The 23848-nt window shown below is 41.6% G+C and overlaps 1 protein-coding gene across 1 annotated transcript in view; it reads left to right on the forward strand.

Annotated features, from left to right (window-relative positions):
* Nucleotides 1-23848, forward strand: part of EGLN1 (egl-9 family hypoxia-inducible factor 1) — a gene marked incomplete at its 5' end in the record, with an annotated part of 36334 nt that overhangs the window by 606 nt on the left and 11880 nt on the right. The window lies entirely within an intron of this gene.

The raw sequence follows: 23848 nt of genomic DNA on the forward strand, positions 1-23848 counted from the left end.
CCCGCGGGCTGCTCTCCGCCCAGAAGGTGCGAAAGGGTTGGTTTGTCTCTTCGCTTTTCCAGAGCAGGAGGGGAAAAAACCCAAAACAAACACAAGAGAAGCGATCCCAACTACATAGAATGGTAGAATGGTTTGGGTTGGAAGGGACTTTGAAGATCATCTACTTCCAATGCCCCTGCCGTGGGCAGGGACACCTCCCGCTGGACCAGGTTGCTCAAAGCCTCATCCATTCTTCCAGGGATGGGGCCTCCTCAGTGTCCCTGGGCAACCTCTTCCAGTGTCTTGCCATAGTGAAAGATTTCTTCTTGATATCCCATCTAAATCTGCCCTCTTCCAGTTTGAGGATGTTACCCCTCATACTACCGCTATTATGTCCTTGTAAAAAGCCCATCTCCATCTTTCTTGTAGGCCCCTTTCACATACTGGAAGGCTGCTATCAGGTCTCCCTGGAGCCTTCTCTCCTCCAGGCTGAACAACCCCAACTCTCTTCCCTTTTGTTAGAAACTTAAATTGTGTTTTGTTAAAAATTTGACCTCGAAGCTGATCTGCTAGGTGACGAATATTGAAAGGCAAGTTCTTCCTTGGTCTCCTGAAGAAACTGAAAGCGATATTGCCTCCTGAAAACGGGGGACAGTGCGTGCTCGGCACCTGCTGCAGTGCCTTCTGGGGGGGAGCAGCAGCCCGCACCTTGGCTGGAGCAGCTCTTCCTGAGCAATGTGAAAAACTCAGTGCATCATGTTTACGGGTTGGCACAAATGGGTTGGGTTTTGGTAAGTCCTGGCTCAGAATGTGGCCTGCTGAGTGCTGGCCTTGAAAATGCGGCGAGGAGAGCCGCAGAGGTGGGCGAGTGCCCCGGTGGCACTGCAGGGCGGTGAGTTACAGTGTGACCCTCTGGCAGCTGGTGCTGCAGCGGGCAGCAGAGGCACAGCCCTGAGCAGCAGGCTGGCTTTGGGAGAGAGGTTTTTTTTTTTTTTTTACTGCCATCAAGTCTCTGTTCTGCAAAAATCTTACTCTTCAGCTGTATTTAGAGACCAGAGAACTGAGTCAAAAATCTCCCATTGTACTAGCCTAATTTGCAATTCTCTTTCAGTCCTTTAAGTAAAATTCAGCCATTGGTAAAGAACTAGTAATGAATATTCATCAGTATCTTTTCAGTTAAAAAAAAAAAAGGGAGGGGGAGGCAGCCCCTTGACAATTTGCTACCTCTATTAAAACATAAGGAAGCTAGTGAATTGGTAGGAACCATCCTGCCGTGGTGGTTGCAGTGTCACAGACAGACTGTTGTTGCTGCAGCTGCAGAATCTCAGCTGGTAGGAAGCTGCGGGTGGGAGGAGGGGAGAAGCTGGAAGGCAAAAAACAGCCCTGGATTTGTTTGGGGCACGGGAAACTCCTGTGATAAAGAAAAGTGGGTGGGAATTTTTCATTTTTTTGAAATGTGATCTTTGTGTAGCTTTAGTTGAACCAGCACAGTGCTAAAACTTTAACAGGTACATGGTCTAGATTCCTCCTAGATCCCTGTTAGCTTGGACTTCTCTAAGCCAGTTTATCTTTCAGGTGGTCCTAAATCTCTTCAAGGCCTCAGTGCTTCAGGCTCACACTTGAAAAGTCAGTGGCTTTGCTGGGTTTCAGTTTTATGCAGCAAAGAGGAATACCGCTTCTGTAAATAATACGTGCCAGGGCTGTAGGAAAGGACTTTTGGAATTGTAATCCTGCATCACACCAGTAATTCCTGGACTACTGTACCTTTTGCCAATAGTGAAAGATAGAGAAAAGTCTCTTCATGTTGGTGCTTTATTGGAGCAACAGCAAAGTGATAAAGATTGTTTAGTTTACAGTCACTGCTGAAATTCCTCTTGTGTTTGGGGGATTAGAACAGGTGCAGGGATCACATCAGTAAAGGTGCAGTGCTTTTTACTCCTTGGTGGTACCAAAATGCATTACTTTCTGTCTTCTCTCATTCCTTTGCTTATCTCCCCACAAAAGTTGGTGCTTGTAGTGCTGCAAGAAAAGTTCCCTAAAGTTTGAGCAAGAGCAGAATGAAAACTGGCAGTCGCTCTCACAGATTCACCTCTTGGGTTGAATGAGCAAAAGCAGTTGGTGAGGAGAGATGGACAAGTCCCTGGGAGAGTTTGGTCTGTTGAAATGTGGGGTTTGTCAGTGCTTGGGAGTGATTATTCATAAATTCAGCGTGGGTAGGAGCGATGTGACTTTCACCTTCTCTCTTTTGCATCCATGGAGAGCTGCACCTTTCCTCTGCCATTAATGCCACAGTAAATTGAGATGAGGGGCTGGGGGGGGATCAGTCCAGCAGTGGAAACTTATGTACATCCCCGCTTTTTGGGGCAGGGGGTGCAAGGGAAAAGTGTAAAATAATCACAGAGACACCTCTTGGTTATCTGAAGTAATTTTTTTCTTCACTTCTTGCCTCTGCTTTTTCTGAATCGGTGTTTGATTGCGTTGCTACCGGAGTCCTGGTATACTTTTTATTTTTAGCAGTATAGGTGGGTGTGCAGTGGAGATACTGTAATAGCTGCAACAAGTTACTCTGGAGCTTTTCTGTTAGCGCACTTTGCATGGTGCACTGCTGCTTAGTTCATTTAGTCAAATACAGTCCGATTTTTGAATCTTGATGGGTACATTGGATTTGCATTCACAGCAAAGACTTTTAATTTAAAAAGAACGATCCAGGTTTAATATTTATTCTCACTGGCTTCACTTCAAGTTACAGGACCAAAATGCATGGAAATGTAGCACACATTGATCCCCTGAGCTCTTACAGAATAATTTTACTATTCCTGTGTGCATATGTTGCAATACTGTGGTTTGCATAGTTGGTATGTGGAGAACTTAGTGTACGTTTTACTGAAGGTGCTAAATAAACCAGTTCGCAGCGTCACTGGTGAGATTCGTGATTCCTCAGCATCTGAACCAACAAAAGAATTCCAGCCCTTGGGCATCCTTCTGCCCTCTGTACCAGTGCTAGCTGCACAAGGCGATGGGTTAGCACAGTATTAAATGATTGCAGTTTGGTATGGCACCTCATTCAACAGGGACCTGCTAGAATTTGTTAGGCTGCACTCATAAACGTCAGGGTTGTAGCTGTGCTGAGGAGTCCTGAAGTCTAGGAGCTTGTGTTTCCTCAAAAAGTAATTTATTTGAGAAATCAGATGTGCAGTGTTGTAGCTTTGGAGAGAAGGTGATTTTGTATTAACAGTTCTAAAGGTATGTTGTGCTGTTTTGTTGGGTTTTTTTGTTAGACCATTAAATGAAAAACAAGCAAAAACCCCAAAACACTTGCAGCCAGTTATTTAAAATATTGTTGTTGGATTCACTGCAGTGTCTTCTTAGAAAACTGGCTTTGTTTTTGACTATTGTGCAAGGGTTGGCATTATGTCACAGGAGTCACAGGAGCTTTTATTGAATGTTTAACCTTTACCAGATCTAGTTGAAGCTCTGTAAACAAGCATATCCTATTAGAGGGAATGAATCATAAATAAATCCGCTCCACAGTGTGTCGAAATTCCTACCCTCTTTCTATTACTGAGTCTTCAAAAATGTTTTGTTAACTAAATATACACATAAAATATTAAGTTTTATTCTCTGTACTTTATCTAGCAGATACTCATTTTTTACAGAAATGAATGGATTATTGATCAAAAGTTTTAATGACGATGTTCATCAAGGGTAATTGTTTTCAGTGTTGGGGAAAAGTAGCAGTAAATAAAATGGAAGAGATGATACCTAGATTATCACTTCAAATTTAGTTATGGCTTAACTTGTATACCTGTTGCTGTTGATGCTACCAAACTTGCCATCATTTCTACAAAGTGTCTAGAAGCAGTAGGTGAAAAGGGGAAAAGAAATGGGTCTTGAGATATATACCCTGCAACCTTAGCCTGTGAAACTATCAAGGAGAAAGATACATTGTTTTCATGGCATCTGTTTTAAACTGATTCACATTCACCATGGCCGGTCTCTTAAGGTAAAGGACGTGAAATAAGGTAAAATGTTAAATGCGTGACAAACTTGAGGTTTGAAAATCTCTGTTAGGGGATTTCTGTAGACTAACTGGGCTGCCTAGAACTGATGCGGTTCTGCTGAGACCTGAGCATCGGTAGATTATTCTCCAGCCTGAAAGGTACCTATACAGCAGAAGGTATAAACTAGCCAACTACCTTTGAGGTGTGTGGACAGTACAGCAGCAGGTATAAGGGAATGGCTAACTATTCGCTCCTCTCAGAAGTCCTGACTTACTGCATTCTTGGCTTTTGTTCTCTTAGTCTCTTTCTTTCCATGCTCTGCTTCCTTCTTTTCTGTAGCAGATGGTGGCACATACTTGCATACATGAGCTGTAGTGTCTTTCTCCTACTTCCTGTTATTTTCCAGGTTTTTCTTCTTCCAAAGAAGAAGAAATAATCTCTTCCCAAAAGAATAATTCTCTTTTTTTTTTTTTCCTAACAGTTACCATACTTACATGTGCACTTATTTCTGTTTCCTGCCTGTCCTGTCTTAGATAGCCAGTGGAGTTATAAACCTGATCATCAAAGTCAGGGAATGAAATCCTCTTGAATCTCACCAAGGTGAGAAGGTTTTTCCTTCTTACCCACACAGAGGCTGACAAGGTATTAAAGGAGGGGACAGCTTTGTGATGTTTTTTTTGGGGGGGGGCTTGATTCCTCTTTCCCCTATTCTGGACTCTGCTCATCATCTAAAACTTTGTATTAATCTGAAGTTTGCATCCTTTCCTGGTATTGCAATAATATTGGGGCATCCCAGTCATGGACTGAGTTCCTAATAATCACCATGTAAATGAACATTTCATCTGTCAGCTGTTCCTGCTTCTGCTCCCATCAAACACAGCGCCGCCCGTCTCCTAACCTACCACATGCCTTTTATTGGTAGGACATTGAATAGACAGCTTTACAGTCCCTGGTATCATCCCTTTAGTATTTGCTTCATTCCCACTCCTTGTAACCTGTCAGAAGATCTACAGTTCAAATTGCTGCATTTTAACGTTCTTTTGTCTCTCTACCAGTAAGGCCAGTGGCACCTGCTGCTTCTCAACCACCAGTGGTTTAAAAACTTCATTAGCTACACATTGTGCGAGCCTCCTTTTCTGCTTTTTCTTGAAATTGTTGAATTACATAATTGCTCATCTCTTTCTCCCCTCCACCAATCTCAAAGTAAACTGACCTGATTGCAAGTACTTTACCTGCTGCTTATAATTCCCTGGATGCTCATCAGTTTTCAATACGATATTGTGCACTGGAGCATCCTGGAGTTTTCTGAAGACCTAGAGGGCTCTGGATTTGGACTAGTCCAACTGTGCCCTATTAAATTAGCTTCTTTCAGAGTTAGTAATGCTCCTCTGGAAAATAATCCTCTGAGAGTGAGTGGATTTCTCATACCCTGCTGTTAGCTTTTCTATAAACTGGGAAGAAGAGGCTCTCTGCTCCAGCCATTTATTTCTCTTGCGGCTTTCCTGCAAACATGTTGGATTAATGTTACCGAGGAAAGAGAAATGTGACTGAGGAGCAGCAATCAGCTGATAGATGCTGCCAGCTTCAGCTCTGTGTGAGCTGAGAGTTGGGTAGAGGGAATATGGGAGGGAGAATGGGTTAAGTCTGACTTCTGAAGGTGCTGTTTAAAATAGGATACTGAAGACCCGAGCAAGATTTCTGAATGTTTTTCCCCACTGTATCTTGTTCTGCAAAATATAACTCTGTGCGTGTTGGGCAATAAAAAGACAGATGAAAATAAGAGGTAGGGAATAAGGACTCAGCAACTAAGCAGGTACTGGAAAGCGATGATGGTGGCAAAACACTGGTGGAAGGAAAGCGAGCACAGAGGTGAGTGCAGTGGTGTGCTGCAGCTCAGGTGAGTCCCACTCTGATCAGAGGAGCCAAGAGCTGCAGCTGGGCATCCAGGCTGAGGAACACTTGTGAAGTGGGAAGAGGCCCCTCTGTTCTCTTGTGGCACACCTGGTTACAGAGATCCTTCTGCTTTAGCAGGGGAGTTGGACTAGATGATCCGTAGAGGTCCCTTCCAACTCTGTCAAATTCGTGAATTCTGTATCATTGTGGGGATTTATTTTGCTATCACACCTTGAATTTATTTCTTGGTAGGAAACTTACTGATCTAACTGGTTCCTAGTGGATGACCCTATGGGTTTGAATTTGTTGCTGCTTCGTGGGAAAGTGTGTCTAGATCTCTCTCAGTCTCCCAATACTCACTTGAGTTGCTTGACCTTGATATAGAATATGACTGATACTTACCCTTATTGATTTTTTTTCCTGACAGTGATGTTTCTGTTGGCAATGGTGTTTTCTGCTAGATGAGTGTGCTGGTCAGTGGAGGATTGTGTGGTGATTCATGGATACCCAGCAGCCCACAGTTCTTATATCCCTGTTGGGGTAGAGTTCTGACATGTGATAAGTACAGTTTCATTTGTTGTTCCTCATGTACAAGTATTTTGTGTCCTAAACAGAACAGATGATCAAAAGGCTGTCTATTGTCTCTCATGCAAATTATCTTTTGACTGAGAAGCACAGCATCCAGGAAAGGCACTTGTTTATGGCCAGTGAAGATGAAAATGTGAACGTTGCTGAGATTCTGGCAGGTTCTTCTACTAGAGAAAATTACAAAGATACACTAGTTTTTGAGGGGTGACTGTGTGGTGATTGTAACTTTGAAGTGTGATACGACTGTAGTGTGTCTGAAGGTGGGGAGCACCAACTGTGACTGTAAGGAACTTCTCCGTGCCCCTGTGTCTTCGGCTGTAGTTCAATGAACACTTAGGGCTGGCGCTGTCAGAGAAGTAGTCACTCTCTTTGCCAGCACAAGTATTTACATGGCCATCCAGTGAACTGGTTTGGGGAACTGATCCATCTGAAAAATAAACTGGCAAAAGAAGTGCTCCTGGTTCAGTGTTCAGATGTTTGTGCTGGCACAGGGGACTGGCAGATGGTGAGACTTTCTTTCAGCAGCAATGCAAATTTATGCCAGCTTAAAGTGTTTGCCAAACTACAGCCTTAGTTTAACACTTAAGGACTGATTATTCCAAAACTTGCCTGTGAAAATTTGAACACAGGTTAGGAAATCTTAGCTATGTATTTTTTTTCTTTTTTAACCTTTCTTTTCTTTTTTCTTCCATGTTCAGTGTGAGACTCCATTCTTGCCATCAGAACTGCATTCTTCTGTCCTCCAAGGATCTTCCTTGTGACAGTTATATACAGAAGCTTTGCTGGTCTACCTACCATGTGATCCTATGTAACATGCACAGGGAAAAAGTATTTTCTCCAAATAAAAACTAATTTTTTCCCCCTCATTTCTACCCCCACCTCCGGCTTCAAACCCAGCCTACTAGCTAGATTTTGTACGGTTGTTGGCTGTGCCATCCATTATTCTAGGGTGGTATTAACATCAAAGACATTTGTGGTTTCTCTGTTTCAAGACAGAGTTGGACTGGCATCCTCTGCAGTGAATGCTGTGCTGCGTCTTGCTGCTGGCTGCTGCTGGTGTGGAAAGTCCCTGCTCAGCCACATCCCCTTGTGTCAGGTCCAGCGCTTGTTCTGCTTCGGGGGCTCTGTCTGAAACGGGCAATTTCAGTACTATTTCACTTTTTTTGTCCTTTCTCTCTGTTTCCTGGTGCGTTAGGGTAGCTAGCTCTACAAAAGTCTGGATTGATTTGTTGCTTGGTTTTTCCCAGTCATTTTTGACTGTGCAACTGCAGTTTTTGAGTTACAGCTGTTCTGGAGATTAGGAACCTGTAGCTTTGTGGTCTGTGCACATCGGTAATTTCAATACACTATGGGCAGTTAATTTTATTTTTTTCTGCCAGTGGTGTCAATGGTTTTCTGACCCTGTTGTTGCTTTGAAGTGCTATGCTGTCTCTCCCGCGCAGAATGTGCTTGATTCAATACCGCATAAAAATCAAACGGGATGCTTCTCTTCATAGCCGTACAGCTCGAGAGGAAGAGCTGTCTTCCCTTGCTGGTGGCCTCTTGGACTGAAATTCCTTGGAAGTGATGTCCTGCCAAGTCATAGGACTGTCTGAACAGCAGTCTCCTCAAATCTCTGGGTTAGTTTTATCACTAACCTTGACTGAGCATTTGAGAGATCTTTTCCCTTTTTCTAGATGATGTTTAATTTCTGAATGGCTTGCCAGCTATTTCCTGCAAATAAACAGGTAGCGTATTATTCTCTTTTGTGATATTTCCCTGCATTCATAATGTTTGTAATTCAGTTGTGGTGTTGAGACCATCCTGATTAATATCTGACAGCATAGGTTGCTAATTGGAATTTTGCAAAATGCTGTCTTTCAGGTTGCTACCATGTTGTCCAGTACTGAGTGCTAGTGTGTATGTAAGTACATAGTATACTTGTAGCTTAAATAAAGGCTTTCTGCTGCAGCAAAAATGAAACTTGTTTTCTAAAAGGGGAAATGGATAGTCCGTATAGAACAAAAGTTTCTTCTTGGCCCTCCAGAAACTAAATCAGTTTTCTTCAGGCTGCTTGGAGAGCTCTTGTACAAAGACAACAATTTTTCAGTTCAAAATTGGGTTTAGACTGTTGTGAGTGGGTTGGTTAGTTGATGCTTCAGTGGGACGCCCGTGGGGCTCCATGTCTCCTGTGCTGCTGTATTTTGTTACTTTACAGTAAGGGAGTGACTCTCGACAATCCAAGGATGGTGCAAGTGGTTTTTGGAAATAAACATGCTTGGAATGTATCAATACAAGAGCTTTGATCATTGGCATGTTTTTTACACTACACTAAGGAAAAAATATTTTGAAAGCAGTATTTTCAGTGAACAGAACAATAAGGTTATTTGACTGTGCAGCTGCTACTGGTATCCTTTTCGTGTTCCGCATTTGTGACTTAGACTCTCCAGAAGGAGGACTAACGCTGGTCTTTGTGGCCTTTTGAAAAAGTCATTTGCTGCTCCTTAAGTCCTTGTAAACTCCTTCCAATTTCTGAAGATTGTTGGTTAATGATAGCTGATCAAGCATATTTTCAGCGTGTGCTTGTGCCAGAATCAGTTGGTAAGTGGCAGTTGTGAGCTTCAGGCTGAAAGTGAATTCACTGCCTGTTCCAGGGCAGTGTCTCTCAAAAATAGAGCAATGCTTTTATGCACGTAACAGCTGCTTACGCTTGAAGACTTTCTTGTTCTTTGGTATTTAACTTAAAACTACTCGAGAGTATTTTTGTTAGCATAATAATGTTTTAAATAGGAGTCTGGTAGCAACGTGCGTGCCTGCACGTCTCTATGGATGTTGTGTGTGAGAGTAGGGCGGTTACGTGTATTTTGTGTGTATAGGGCTCTAATGCAGAGATAAAGGCCATACCTGTAGGGTAATTAATGGGGCCTAACAAAAAAGACTACTTTATACACAAGGATTAATTAATTTAGAGGCAGACCAGCTCAGAGCACAGTTTGACCGTGAAGGCATTCCGGACTGTACAGATGATGTACAGCTCTGAGGAGATGCTGCTGTGTGGCCCCAGTGAGCCCTGAGCCTGAGGCTGCCTTGCCTTGTTCTGGCAAAAACAAGCATTATGTTGAAAATGATGCAAAGGTGAACGCAGTGAGGAAGCTGAGGAAGCTGTTATTCCTTTTGCACTTAACAGGGTGGAGGAATTGTTGTGTTGGTTGTCAGGTGACTGTAAGAAGTTTTTAAATGCAATAAACTGGCTGAAGACTTGAGGGGTTTATGTGTACTTGCTTGGTTTGTGGCTGTTTTTTTATATATAAAGATATTTTAAATCTGTTTACAGGAGGAGCTTGTATTGTCAATTCACATCACTTTGTTCTGTTGATAGCTTGAAGTTCTTGGTGAGGTGGCAGAGGCTGTAGATGTCTCTGCTGGGCATACTCTAGCTGGGGCTTGCTGACCTTCTGGTGTGCCAGGGTCTGTTATCTTCCTGCTTGTGTAGTTCAGGAGGCTGCAGCTATAGAGCTAGAGTAGTCCTGAAGTTACTAGGCAAATTAAACCAAAACGTTACAATAATAGACAAACCTGACTGTTGTGTTAACGCGGAATTTAAATTGCTAAAGATCAAAATACTAATTTTGAGGCAGAAATCCTTGAAGTTCTCTGCACTGTGAAAAAGTCCAGGGATGGGGCATGTGAAAGGTTTTATTTATAGCTGATTAATAACATACCTTTCTTGTTGCTGCTGTCCATCCTGTTCAAACAGCTAACCCTTGCTGTGGACACCAGGCTCCCTCCACAGCTTCTGCTGTGTTTGAACGGCGTGTGGTCCGTACTCGGCTGAAGGCATCGGGCTCTTCCAGTTGCAGCGGTTGTGGCATTGTTGTTCAGGCAGCTGGCACGCCGCCTGGCTGCTCTGAGAAAGGAAACTGTGGCCACTCGATAAGGGCATCTTGAACTGACTCAGTTTCAGCTGGCATATTATATGATGCCCGGTGAAATAGATGTTGACTCATCATAGCTCTCTTTGGCTTAACGTGCGTTGTGTCTCCTTTAGCCCCTATGTGACAGAGCATCGGGCAGACAGTAGCCACTCTTCATAATAGTGAATTTGCTTTTTCAGGTCTTACAGGGAGAGGCTGAGAGAGCTGGGGCTGCTTATGCTGGAGAGGAGAAGGTGTGGGGGGACCGTACCAGTGTGTATAGATACCTGATGGAGGGATTGAAGAAGAGGGAGCCAGCAGTGCCCAGTGAAGAGGCAGTGGGCACACTGAAATGCAAGAAATTCCATTCAGATGTAATAAACGCTTTTTCCACTGTGACCGTGATCAAACGGAGAAGCAGGTTGCCAGAGAGGTTGTGGAGTCTCCACCCTTAGAGATAGCACACTCAGTAGTAGTTAAGTTGGGCTTATTGCATCTCTGAGTGAAGCGACTGGAAGTCTGTCTTCCTACTAGTGGTCACTTGCTTCTTAAAGGAACATTGTGGTTGGATACATACGCAATGTAAGCAACAGTTTGAAATATTCTTGGCTTGGGTCCCTTTTGGTCATCTAGGTGGTCACTTGTACTGCAGTCTGTGCTGCTGCCTCTTCACTGTTTGCTCCCATGTTGCCTGTTTCACAGTTCATGTGTGCATGTGCCCGTTAATGTATTCCTGTCCTAGGAGAGCTTGCTGATTTGAAGCATGTGTTCACTTCACAAGACTGATTTCAGCAAAAGTTTAAGAAATTAAAATCAGTTATTTATAGGGGGGCTCATACTTCCTCTGCAAAATTATTTTAAAGTTAAATGATTTTAGGACCTCTTCTTTAGTGAGAGAGCATAGTGCACCAGGAGATAGCTATCCTTACTTTGATAGACAGAGAAGTGAAATATGCTATTTCAAATCCATAAGCTACCACTACATGCTTTACTTTAATATTTCCCATATATTTATTTTATGTAGCAAATTTGTAACAGACATCTGGACAAGATTATTTTCAGTACACTTTAGATTTATTTTACTTAAGAAAAATGCCACCCACTTAACATATAAAAACAGTTTCAGAGAAGTCTGAGGAGGGAACCTTTGAACAGGTAGCAGTCAGGCTCATATATTTTGTCGGGCTGTTGCGTAAATCAGAAACCTGCAGCTCTCAAGTTACAATCCTAAGCCCCCGTTTAACTTCTAGCCATTTTTCTTTCTTCTGCATTCCCCGTGTGTACTTGGCTGCTCCTGCCTGTGCTGCCCTGGAGCCCTTGGTTGGAGCGGTGGGCTCCTTGGCTGTTGAATGCAGGGAGAGGGGGCAGGTGCCGAGAGAGGTGAGAGTTGGGCTGGCCCTGGCAGGGGTGCAGGGCAGTAGGCTCGCCTCATTTGCAGCTCTCTGCCAGGTATTCAGCAGTTGCAGGGACCCCGTCGATGGGCTATCCTCTGCAAGGACTGTGTTGGAAAGATAAGAGCCACGTGCCTCTCGGGAGATGCCAATTTGACCATCCGTGCCCTGTATCTAGTCGCAAATTGAAGCCAGATGGAGTTGTGCTCATCTGAAGTGACCTTCTGTACGAACTAGATGCTAGACCATCCCTGAATTATAGGTTAAAGCTATATGTTTTTGAAGAATATCCAGTCTTACTGAAAAATAAATAAATAAATAAGAACAGCAGTGAAAGAGAGATAAACCAGCCATTGTTACTGTTCAAATGCTGATGACCTGCTCTACTCAAAACTCACGCCATTTTTGCACTCTGGCTAATTAGTTTCAGTTTCTATCAAGTTGCCTTCTTTTATTTGCTAGGGGGAACAACTTTTTATCGAATGTCTGTTTCACACAAGTATTTGTCATCTGTCTTCATGCTATTATTTGTTTGCTTAAATAATCAAAAATTGGTGTGTATATGAAGCTTTGAAATGTATATAAACTGATGCTCTTGTGTATCATCTGTCTTCTGGCCATTCAGGAACTCTGAGCCAGTGGTTGCGTCTGGACCACGGCTCTTAATAAGCACAGATGGATGGACATATTTGTCGTTAATTTATGTAATCTTGTTTTAAAAGCCATTTGTACTTTTGGCCTCTGCAACATCCTGTAACAACGAGTCCTGTAGTTTGATTAGATGGAAAAGGAACTTCCTTTTGTTTAAAACCTACTGCCTGGTGATTTCAATGTCTCCTAGACTCTGTATTGTGAAAACTCATTTCCCAATAAGTTTTGCTTTGTATGGGTTTAGAAGCCAGGCATTTTCTTCCATATATTTTTCAGCTGACACTCTTTCCTCCTCAACTGAAGAAGTGTAATCTTTTTTGTATTTATTCAGATCGGTACTTTTCCACATTTCTGGCCATTCATGCTGCCCTTCCTTGCAGCTTTTGCTTTTCTGGTTCTGCTGATCCCTCTTTAAGGCAACCAGATTTCCAGTATCAATGAACAAGTGCGTCATGAATTTGTATGCTGGTGTAGTGATGTGTCCTGTGTCTAGGGATTTAGGGCACTTTACGACACTGATGCTGTGCTGAGATGATGCTCTTAAGAGAGCTGCCTGTATTTACTACATTTTTTTCTAAAGTGATGCTGTCTAGTTTAGAGGACATAACTGTGTCTAAGGAGGCCTGTCCCCACCCTGAGAGTATTCCTTTGCATTTACTCTTTACAGAATTTCACCTGGCATTTTGCTGTCAAGGCACTTGGTGTCATTTTACCCTTCTACGCAACTTTCTGCAATCAGGGCTAGGATGGATTCTGCAACATATATCCATATTACATATAAGTATTGCCCCTCTGCTGCTCACCCCCTTTTCCCAGGTCATGTCTGAAAAGTACAGGCCATATGGGGATCCTGCTGGTAATTCCCATTTTTCACTGAAAGGAGGTTAGGTTGCTGTAGTGAAATTCCTACTGCGATTTACTGTTTTACTGCTATTTGCTTTGCCTGTTACCGTACTTTGGAATGCCTCGGGAGTAAGATCCATGCTTGAAATGCTTTATACATAAAAATGTCTAATTTTTGCATTAAAATTAATGCCTCAAGTAACTTTCTATTTAATCTCCATTATAGCTTGGACAAAATGACATGTAGTGAGTCCCGAAGGCCTGCTAACACCTGGCACAGACTCAAGAACAACACAGGAGTTCCTAGACTGGAGTCCTGACTTTGTCATTTTCCTCAGCAAAAATAGAAAACAGGAGTGGTCTCTCTCATGAGCCAAAGGCTACGCCAAAATTGTGTTGTAGGTTATATGGGTATTAATAAGACAAACTTACATTATTTTTACCTATTTAGTCTTACAACTTTATAAAGAACCTTGCAAACGTGGAAAATAATATTCCTCTACAGGATGAGAAATGTAGATGAAGATTCTATCAAATACCTTTTTTTCAGTTTGTCATCTTATATAGCAACATGGATGTTGCAGAGATGTTCCTTCTGACTTTCACTTTTTACTGTGCCTTTTAATTTCTCTAAACACAGATCCTGCTACTGTAAAGGGACATCTGTTGAAAGACAAAGCTAGTAAGAAATGACCCTTCCTTGCCATTGAGACTTCAGCTTCTACAGTTCAACTGGCAATAACTGCCTAGTAAGACCCCAGAGTAAAAATTGCCTTAGAATGAGGGAAAATTCCAAAACACTTTTTTTTTTTCTTTTTTTTCTTCACATCCCCCTCCCCAGCTTTACAGAGGGAGTGAAAGAATCCTTCAGGGAGGCTCGGTGGAGAACAGAATTTGATAGGAAGGTGGAGTCCCTTTGAGGTTTTGCCCTTTGAAAAACCCATTACAGTTTTTTGTCAGCTGTCCTTCATTTACAAGGAGGAGTTATCTTGGCTTTCAAACCCTTAATTGAGGTTGCCTTTACAGAGGAAGAAAATTCTTGTTTTCTAGAGTAACTTTCAGTAGTCTTGCTGATAGCTGCAAAGGATTGCTTGTGTTGATCCTGGGAATAAAATGTTAGCCTTTTATTGGCAGTTGGGGGTTTGTGTGTGTGCCAAGCTGGGGGACTGGTCATACGCTTGAGGGCAGAGCTGCCATTCAGAGAGATACAGACAGGCTGGAGAGCAGCTTTATGAAGATCAGCAAGAGCAAAGCCCTGCACCTGAAAGAGCCCTGTGCAGAGGTAAGGGCTGGGGACCAACAAGTGCTGGGTGAGGGGGATCGTCTGCGGGTTCTGCTGCTGGTAGCACAGCCTGGGGTGCTGTTCTTCACTCCATGTCGTGCTACATACACTCCTGGATGCTCTTGAACATCCTGGGCTGCGGTAATTTTAGATTACGTCCTAAGCTCTGTTGTTTTCCCATTTGTGAATTTAGTTTTAAATCGTTTTTAAGTAACCTGATAATGTAGTTATGTGTTGCTGCTTATAGACTTGAAACCTGTTTGGCTCATATAAACAAGCAGTGCAAAACCAATGCTTTACCTGGGGAATTTATAATTAAATATAAGCTAAATCTTCATATACAATAATTCTGTGTGTACCCACCCTCCAGCAAAAACTAGGTAATGATTTAAAACATGAAATAAATCAATTCAATTTTGAACTAATGGAAGAATATGTTAGGAATGCTGCAGTTATCTGTTGTTACAGCACCTGCAATTTGAATTCACTCTTGTTTTTTCTAGTTGGCTTTTTTGCAAGGCCATTCTGTGTGAATCTGGGAAGCAGATAATGTGAGCAGCCTTCTGCACCCAGTGGGTGGATATGAGCATGATAGTACTGTGCTGTGCATGGAGCAATGGCTTTTTTCTTATTTTCAGTTGCAATTCTGCGTGTTGACAGTAACCTCTGGTGTCCGAGATGTTTTGTAGTGTGGCTGATTAAGGAACCGGTGGATACAGGAAAGCAATTATAGCTGATGCCTGATGGGGAATCTCAGTCGTTAGTGCTTGCAGCTTGATTTCACGGGGTTAGGAGCAGGGCAGTGACAATTCAAGCCAGTGCTGTGGAACTTGCTCCCTTCGTTATCGGAGCACACGTTTCGCAAGTGCCTCTGACATCCACAGTTTCTTACCTGCTCCTCCTCTTCCTCCCTCTTCTTCCCTTCAGCCTTTCTCTGGCTTCGAAGTTAGTTTTCCTCTTCTTTGGCTGCACATGTCAGATCAGGAGAAGACCGAGAGGATACAAAATGAGTTCTGGAATCTGTAGTATCATTAGCATAAAGATACAGGGCCATCTGCTACATGTAATAGAAGTTAGTACATCAGTTTGCTGCCCTCGGGTAGTTTCCTGAAATGCTGTCTCCTATGCAGAAACTACTGTCTACTGTTACTGTACAATAATAGATACATGTTTTAGAAGATCTGTTATTTTTAGGAATTATACAGAAATTTCATTTTAAAAAATGGTCTATGACTGAAAAATATAATTCTGCCAAGCCTGAAATCTGAAGTGATTGCTGACTTGAAGGGGAAGTTGATTTCTTGTGTAGAAATCTGGAATCTAGTCTTTTGCAGAACTGATTGTTATTCTGCTTGTTCCTTAGTTTTTGTGGTACTCAGCCTAATTTTCCCCTTACAGTAATGCAGGCTTTTGTGAGTGCTGCGGTCCTTTCTGTTGTCTGCTTCTCACTCTTCATCTTCCTTTTGTTTCACTGTATATCATCTGTCCATCAGTAATTTCCACAGCTGTTGCTTAAGATGATGATGAGTTCATATCCTTGAGTTGTTTCAGGGTGTTTTCAGACTGAGGCAGTTTTTCATCAATTATGTTGTTGCATATATAATTTTTATCTTTCTTTTTCTTTTTTTTTCTACAACTTAAAGCTGGGAGGAGGCTTTGAAAAATAAAACTAAGACTCTGCAGATCTTGAGTGTAGGTTGCATAAACACATCCTATGGAACATCCTAATGATCTGACAGGACACCTCTGACCAAGGCTACTGCTGCTAATCCCTGCAGTCTTTCCCCAATGAGTATGGTAGATTGTAAAGCCCTAATTGTCCTTTGGTTTACCAGAAAAGTTCCTGCTGGTTTTTCTGTCTGTCCCCAAAAATCCATTCTGCAGAAACATGAGACAGTGAGGCATGCATGTCCTATCCTGAAATCCACCATTTCTGGATAGGGTGTGGAGCAGTGTGCTTCCCTTTTTTTCCTAAATGCAGTGCTTTTAAGAGGTTTACAAGTATGTAAGTACTGGCTGCATGCTAACTCAGCCAGTATTAGGATTTCTAACTTTCTGTGTGGGCATTTGGGGAGAGACGTCCTGGTTCTGTGCTCTTCTGAATGCCTTGAAAGAGGAAAAAGTGACAAGTTGTTTCAGAGAAGGCTTTCTTCTTGTTCCCCTCAAGGTCAGGTTACATACATGTAATAGCGTGTGTGGAGTTTGGTTCCACCACCTTCTGGTATTTGGAGTGGAGTTTTGGGTTAGCATCCTACTTCTAACCAAGATACTTTTCAAGTTAGACAGTCATAGCAATGGTGATTGACAGGAGCCTTGGCAGATAGCATCAACAGGTATTTTAGTTTTTCATGGAAAATGGCTGATCTGTGAAGCAGCCTACTTGCTTTTTTGGAAGGGTGAATAATTTGATGAATACATACAATACTATTTTTGTTACTGAAATAGTGGCAAGGAGGAAAGTAGGTCACTTTTTTGCCTGGATTGGTTGTTTTCGTCTCAGTTTCCTAATGCAAAGTTTAAGTAGACTTGGAACAAACCCGGTGGGTTCCTTTTAATCAGTTGATAATTGGTAATGCAGCACATTGTATTTTTCCCAAAGCACGAGGATGTGTGTTTTTCCATCGTGCTGGTTGCTTGGGGTGTGATTGCGACCGATGAGCAGCCTGTTGGAGAAGCACCAGGGAGCTCTGCTGTCTGCAGGAGGTTCTAACCTAAGGATGACCTTGTTGCTGCCATAAGCATAAATTTGCTGTAGAGTCATCTGTATTGGCATTTAAGATGATTATGGGGCTTTTGTATTGGCCAAAGATGGGCAGTTTCCTCAGGTGTTTCTCGCTGCCTGGAGCCACTGTTTGGTACATTCAGATCTTTCTCCTGCTCACGTGGCCACATACTCCTGGAGTGAATCCATCGCATGCCTGAGCCGCCCTCCTCCAGCAGTTGCACCAAGCCTGTGCAGCCTCCCCGCTGCTTCCTCAACCTCAAATAACGCGGCTGGCTCTGCTGGGACAGACACAGAAGGGGTGGATTTTGGAGTCACTTCTCTGACTTGTAATCAGTTCTGCTCCTGACGTTTATGGTCAGCCCTGAACTTCATGTGGCCGCAGCTGTTCCTCAAGGCTTTCTGCAAGCACTGAAGGGAGCCTGACACAGCTGGAACACCAGTAGATTTGTGTAATGCCTGCTTATGTTTGAACTGGATATACTGGGTGATTTGGTTAAAACCAAAAAAACCCCAAGTTTTGTTTATACCATCTGGGAGACAGGCCCTATTACAGTGAGATGGTGGGACGATAAAGAAGGGCTTGGATGGAGATGGTTGATGTGTGAAAGCCCATAAAAAGCAGTATGGGCAGAGTCAGCATTTCGTGGATTTAAATTGTAGGTGATTTGAAAGCATATTACAGACTGCTTGTTGCTGTTTGGCTTTAAGCCTCCGTCAAGCTCTTGGGCAGTGTTAATATAAATTAAAGCAGCGCTCTGTCTATTAGCATTTCAGTGCACAGTTATTTGTTTTTTTAATTTATGAATAATTTCAAAGAATTGTCTGGACTCTAATAGTAGGAGTGAATGCTATAATGTATGGTGTCAAGTTTGGAATGCTGTGGGCATGCTGAATCTTGTATGTCCCCTTGCAAATATCATTATAAACTATTTTAAAATCATTTTCCTCAGCACACTGTTTATGGCAGTAAATCCTTCTATGGTTAAAATCCACAGGTGGTACCTGAGACCTTGACTGGGACACTTCAATAAATGTTCATGTAGATGCAGTGAACTTAAGATACTTAAAGTACACAAGTACCTTCAAGTATCTGGCTAACCATGGTACTAAACATGCAATCCTATTACCATACAGTTGCACAACACTCAAATTTATATAAAGATATCTTTCCTACAAGCTAAATTTTAGTTATGTAGTTATTTTGCTCCTTCAAGCAGAAACAAAATTACAGTTTTAAGTAAGAAATGAAATCTGTCCTTTTTTTTTAGAGAGAGAGAAAGATCCTAGTATTTAGCAAAACTATCATGTATAGTTTCTTATCTTCTATAGGGAAGAAGTTCCAGGCATCTCAGTATGTGTACTTTTGAGGAGAGAATGGTAGTGATGAGCGTTATTCTTTAAATGCCAAATCTTTTAACCATTCGCTTTCACAGCTATTACAGTGAGATTTTGTTTAAAAACAAAACCAAAAAACAACCACCCCTTAATCCTTAGGGCGTTTTCCTCCCCAGCCTCTCCTGGTGTTAAGATAAAAAAATCTCCAGCTTTGAAGTGTGGGTTACTGTGCATGCTTTATTTTTAAGGTAATGTAAGTTCAGTTTATCCAGTAGATCTCGCACAACTAAAAAATTCACTGATCATATGAAATAATCTTACAGTAGGTAACCACACTTTTTCACGTGTCATCATCAGTGTGCCTCTGATGTTACATGGTTGGCTCTGAGAATCTGGTGTGCACAAAATACTGTCAGAATATATTTTAAGTGATGTAGCTGAGTGAGACTTCTTACTATTTTAGTGCTGTGTTGTAATTTGTTTTAGTGTTGTGTTATTTTTAGTTCTTAAAAATATTGTTTCTCTGCACTCTTTCTGAATGGTTAGTAATGAAATTAGCAAATTGACTAGTCTCATGTGAGAGCAGAACGTTCTGCCCCATCTTGGAGAAAAGAGGTTTCTAAGTACTTATTTTCTAAATGGTATTACTCATTTCAGAGCACTTAAAACGTTAAATTAAAAACAGACTCTTAAAATTTGTGTTGATTGACTTATTTCTCTGTCAAATTTCTGTACAGTGCCAAAACACTGAGTCACGAAGTCTGCTTCTTTTGGAGGGAATGGGGAGTTATCCATGGAGGACAGCCAATTTTACAAACACATTTTACATTCTTCAACAGTTGTTTGAATCTGATGTGTATTGGTCAACTTACTTAATCATAATGTAGACAGATTTAGGTTGACACAAATCAAAGTATACACTAAGCCCTTCTCAACTGCGGAGTCGAGGCTTTTCAGAGAGAACTTTCTGTCCCGGGTGACAGTGCTTTTCATCTATCATCTTTGAGAACCCTGAATTAGGTACATTGAAGCACTAACATAGGTTGGATGTGCTCATATTAAATCTTCTTTTTTTTTTTTTTTTTTTAGGGATTGCAGGTGGTTAAATGGTGGGCGTCAAAGGGTTATACGCAAAACATGAACCACAAGAAACATCCACAATTCTCAAGCAGTATGCTAAGGAAGTGTCTGTATACACAAGCACCTAGTGGTTTAAATGGAAGATACAGTTTTGCTGATCTTTACAAGACTAAAAAGGCAAAAAAAAACCCCACTGCTTAATTATGAATTTAAAAGGCTATTTTTTTTTTTTTTTTTTTTAAGGGATTGCAGGTGGTTTAGGCTTGAAGACACTGTTTATGTTCAGAGATGCATTAGCTAAACTTTTCTTTTTTTAATATCCTGTTTAAGCCAGTGCATGTATACTTTTTTTAGATTTGAACCTGGTGTTATTTTCCTAATAAGCAGTTAGATTAAGTTCACGGAAGACAGAAGGACTGCAAGGGTATTTGCATCGGTTTCATGAGTTGAGTTTTAAAACAGCACCTTTTGGTTAAACAAATTTGAGAATAGGCATGTCCTACCTAATTTGGCTAGCAGCCTGGAAAATGCCAGTGGGTTAATTATTAAGAAAGATACAATCTTTAGTTTTTCCCCTGAAGGTTGTAAGTTGACTTGGCCATCTCTTCTCTTTGCCTTTGGAGATTTGGGACTTGCAACTTTACAAGCTCAGGTACAAGAGAGCAGACAGAGCCTCGTTAATGTTTAAATGTTGTTATCTCAGACTAGTAGCGGACTCATTGGGAGCTGCGGGACTTCAGCTGGGAGTTAGGAAGTGTATTTTAAGTCTTCCTGTTATGTCTGTCTATAACACTGGTTTCAGTTGCTCTTTGCTCACCTTTTGTCCCCTTGGTGAGAATCTCCCCCAGGTTAATGGCTCTTGTTTGATAGCTTCGTGGGAGCTTCTCTTTCCTATGCAAGTCTTTTACTTATTAGATTTATTCATTCAAGTGTGAACTCATCCCTCACATCATTTCCCAGGTATCAGACTTAAGCAACTGCAGTTCTGCGTTTTTCTGTGCCGTTTGGAAAAACTGATGAATTATCTGTATTTATATGCAAGTTTCTTCAGCAGGGCAAAAGCTCATGAACGCTTCTTAGAGCCTATGAACATGCATGAATGAAAGGAATTGTATTTGGAAATTAACTTAATTGAATGGCAAAGGGAGAGTACCGAACTTTATGCAGCTACCGCAAATAATACCTGAGCTTGTTTGCTGAGTAGCACTTTCCTTACATTAAGGTGTTTGGCTTAAATTTCTGGCCCCGGAGTGCTGGGCTGAATGCAGCCACTGAACCAGCACAATGTTTTCTGCCTTCTGATTTCTGTCAGTTTATTAATGTGTGTGAAATGAATTTTGTAATTAGGTAAACGTCACTTAAAGAAAAGAGTAAAGCAATGATTTTAATTTAAAGAGAAGTTGAAGAGCATGTCACTGAACTGCTAGGTTGGCAAAGCTTTCTCTGAACTTCAGCCTGAGAAAACATCTGATTGGCAAGTTGGAAATAAGCGACGTAGTAAAAGTATTAATCTGTTGTGCCAAACTTTTGCTGGTATGTTATGATGCTTGATTTTTGTATGCTTATGAAATAGGGTTCTGTCAAAACAAGTCAAAATCTTGCATTGGCCATTGCATTGAAAGGCCTGGGAAGGAACAAAGTAGGTCAGGTTACCATTAGTTTCTGGACTGCATAGAAGCTCACAGAAGATATAAACCATGTACATAGCTATGTGTTGATTCTATTTATAGTGTAAGAAGCTATGTCAACTCTCAGTTTTTCCTTTCTCCCTTCTATCTGAGTTCATTTTTCATCTCTGTTCTCAGTTCAGTTTGCCTTCCCATTGCCAGCTGGAGAGCTGGCAGCTGTGTCCAGCCTGTTAGAACTTCAGCCACAGGAGAGCAGTCACCCCAGCCTGGGGTCACTCACTTGTGGTCTTTGCCTTCAGTTGTTTTTTTCCTAGAAGAGCAGCTCTACCCTGTGCTGGCCAGAAGGTTACCCAAATAGCTGGTATTTGAAGTAGTTGGGGTTTGTTTGTTTGTTTGTTTTAATCTGCAGGTAACATGTAACAGAAAATAATCCTTTGCTAATAAACAAATTGGATGGCTGTGGTGATAACTTAATATTAGGAGAGAGTGCTTAAAAGTAAATTATTCAAGGCTGCTGCAATATGTTTCTCTGTTCTTTATGTTAGCTTCTAACTCAAATTTGCAGATTCCTGTTCTCTCTTGGGGACATGTGAAGTACTGCACTATTTAATTTTTAAGCCTATAAGAAATAGTTTGCGTTCCTCTTGCAGATTCTCCAGTTGACATTGATTGAAAGGCCTGGATTTTAATGAAGGCATCTTCACAGGTGCTAGTATTTCTCTCCAGCTTTTCTAGTTTCAGTGGCGACTTCTGTGAACACTTGGTTCTCTAGCCTTCCCTCCTAGATCATGGAGGATATCAGCATAAAGTTTTACTCAGATGAAAAAGTTAGTATAGAAATACTTGGATTAGCTGTGTCCCAAAGAGTTTATTTTATGCCTTTCAGCTTCCTCTGTTTGGGTAAGGCTGACAGGAGTTTCTCCCCAGTTGATATTTTCTTTGTGTTGCAAGTTCACATCTCTATGAAGAATTTGCAGGAGAAGACTGTGTATCCAAGCCAAGTTGTACCATGTTAGCATGTTTAAGTCAGTCATCTGGACTATGATCATTCAAGGTGGAAACAATACAGTCTTTTCCTTGAGTTTGATTACTGATTTGTACACCTTCTGAAAAATTCTAGTGACGTGCTTAAACTGAAATGTATTACCTCAGGGCTGTTGTTTGTCAGGGATGAACAAATTCTTGAACTAGAAATAGATCACAGATGGACCAAACAGGGACAGGTCAGATGTTTTGGTTTTTCTTTTTCTCTTTGGTTCTTCATTCCAGTGGTGGGTTTAGAGTTGGGTGGTTGGTTGGTTTGGTTTTTTTGTTTGACCCATGCCAAGGATTTCCAGTGAAGTCTTTGTGAGAGCATCTGATAAATTTTGGTAGGAAGTCATCGTTCTTATATTTAGACATCTTGTTTTGCTCACTGAGATTTGCAGTTCCTTCGGCAAACAGCAAAAGTGACATCTCCTTGACTGATGCAGCTTTCTTTAATCTGAGCTAAACAATAAAGTTATTTCACATTAATAAATTAATATGACACATGTCCTCTCTCTGTTTTATGTTTGTGGTTTGGGGTTGGTTTCCCCACCCTCCTCCCCCTTAAGGAATTCTATGTTGTCATGTAACTGGTATTTTCCCTTCTGTCCTAAGAACTTGCTATTGCTTACTTCTCTTAAGAAGCAATACCTAAACTTGTGGGTATCCAGCTGTGACAGGAGTGGAGAGGACAGAGGACAAAGCTTCAGTCTGTTTATCTACAAATTTTCCTTCTTTATATATGGGTGAGGCTGTGACACTTCTCTGTGAAGAGGATTGAGGCTGCTCCTAATGGAACTCAGGTTTTGTGCTGCACTGATGTGCTGTGCCTCCCAGGCCTGGGTGGCTTAACTGATGCCTGAGTGTGAACTATGGACTACGGTTTATTCCTTCTGCTGTTACCTTCATGCATTTAATTGCTAATTAGAATAAGGGCTGACACACTAAGGATGCGGATGCTTAGCAAAAAAAAAATAAATAATCTGTAATTTCAATTAATTCTTCTGTTAACAACTGATTATTGTTCATTCGGCCTGATAGCCTAAAGTTAGTTTTCCAGAGGTAAACATTTGCAAGGAGAACGTCTGTGTGTGAATGAGGGATCAGCAGCTTCTTTAAGTGTGTGAGTGCTTGAGTTTGATAGACACAAGTTGGGCGGATTGCAGAGAGGGGGGGCGCTTTCATGCTTTCTCCATTACTCATGAATTCCAGAGGGTATCTTAGGACAGCGCTCATGTGCTCGGCAGGAGTGCTCAGGCTGCCAGAGAACACTCCTGGGTTAAAGAAGGTTAATATTAAAAGCGTTTGCAAAGGAATCCAGTGAGTGAACAAATCCAGTGTGTGATTTAAAGATACTATTTGCAGAAATGAAGATTACTGAATGATTAAAAGTTGTAATGCCCAAAAAGTACAAAGAGGGAGACCTCATTTTCTGTTAAGAAAGTGCGAGAAATAGCTGGAGTTGAATTCATCTGTTACTTTTTGTGAGACAAGCAGCTCACTATTTTGGAGAGCGAACAACCTTATTGTTCG

This window comes from Calidris pugnax, unplaced genomic scaffold, assembly GCF_001431845.1.
Source record: "Calidris pugnax isolate Ruff unplaced genomic scaffold, ASM143184v1 scaffold24, whole genome shotgun sequence".
NCBI lineage: Eukaryota > Metazoa > Chordata > Aves > Charadriiformes > Scolopacidae > Calidris > Calidris pugnax.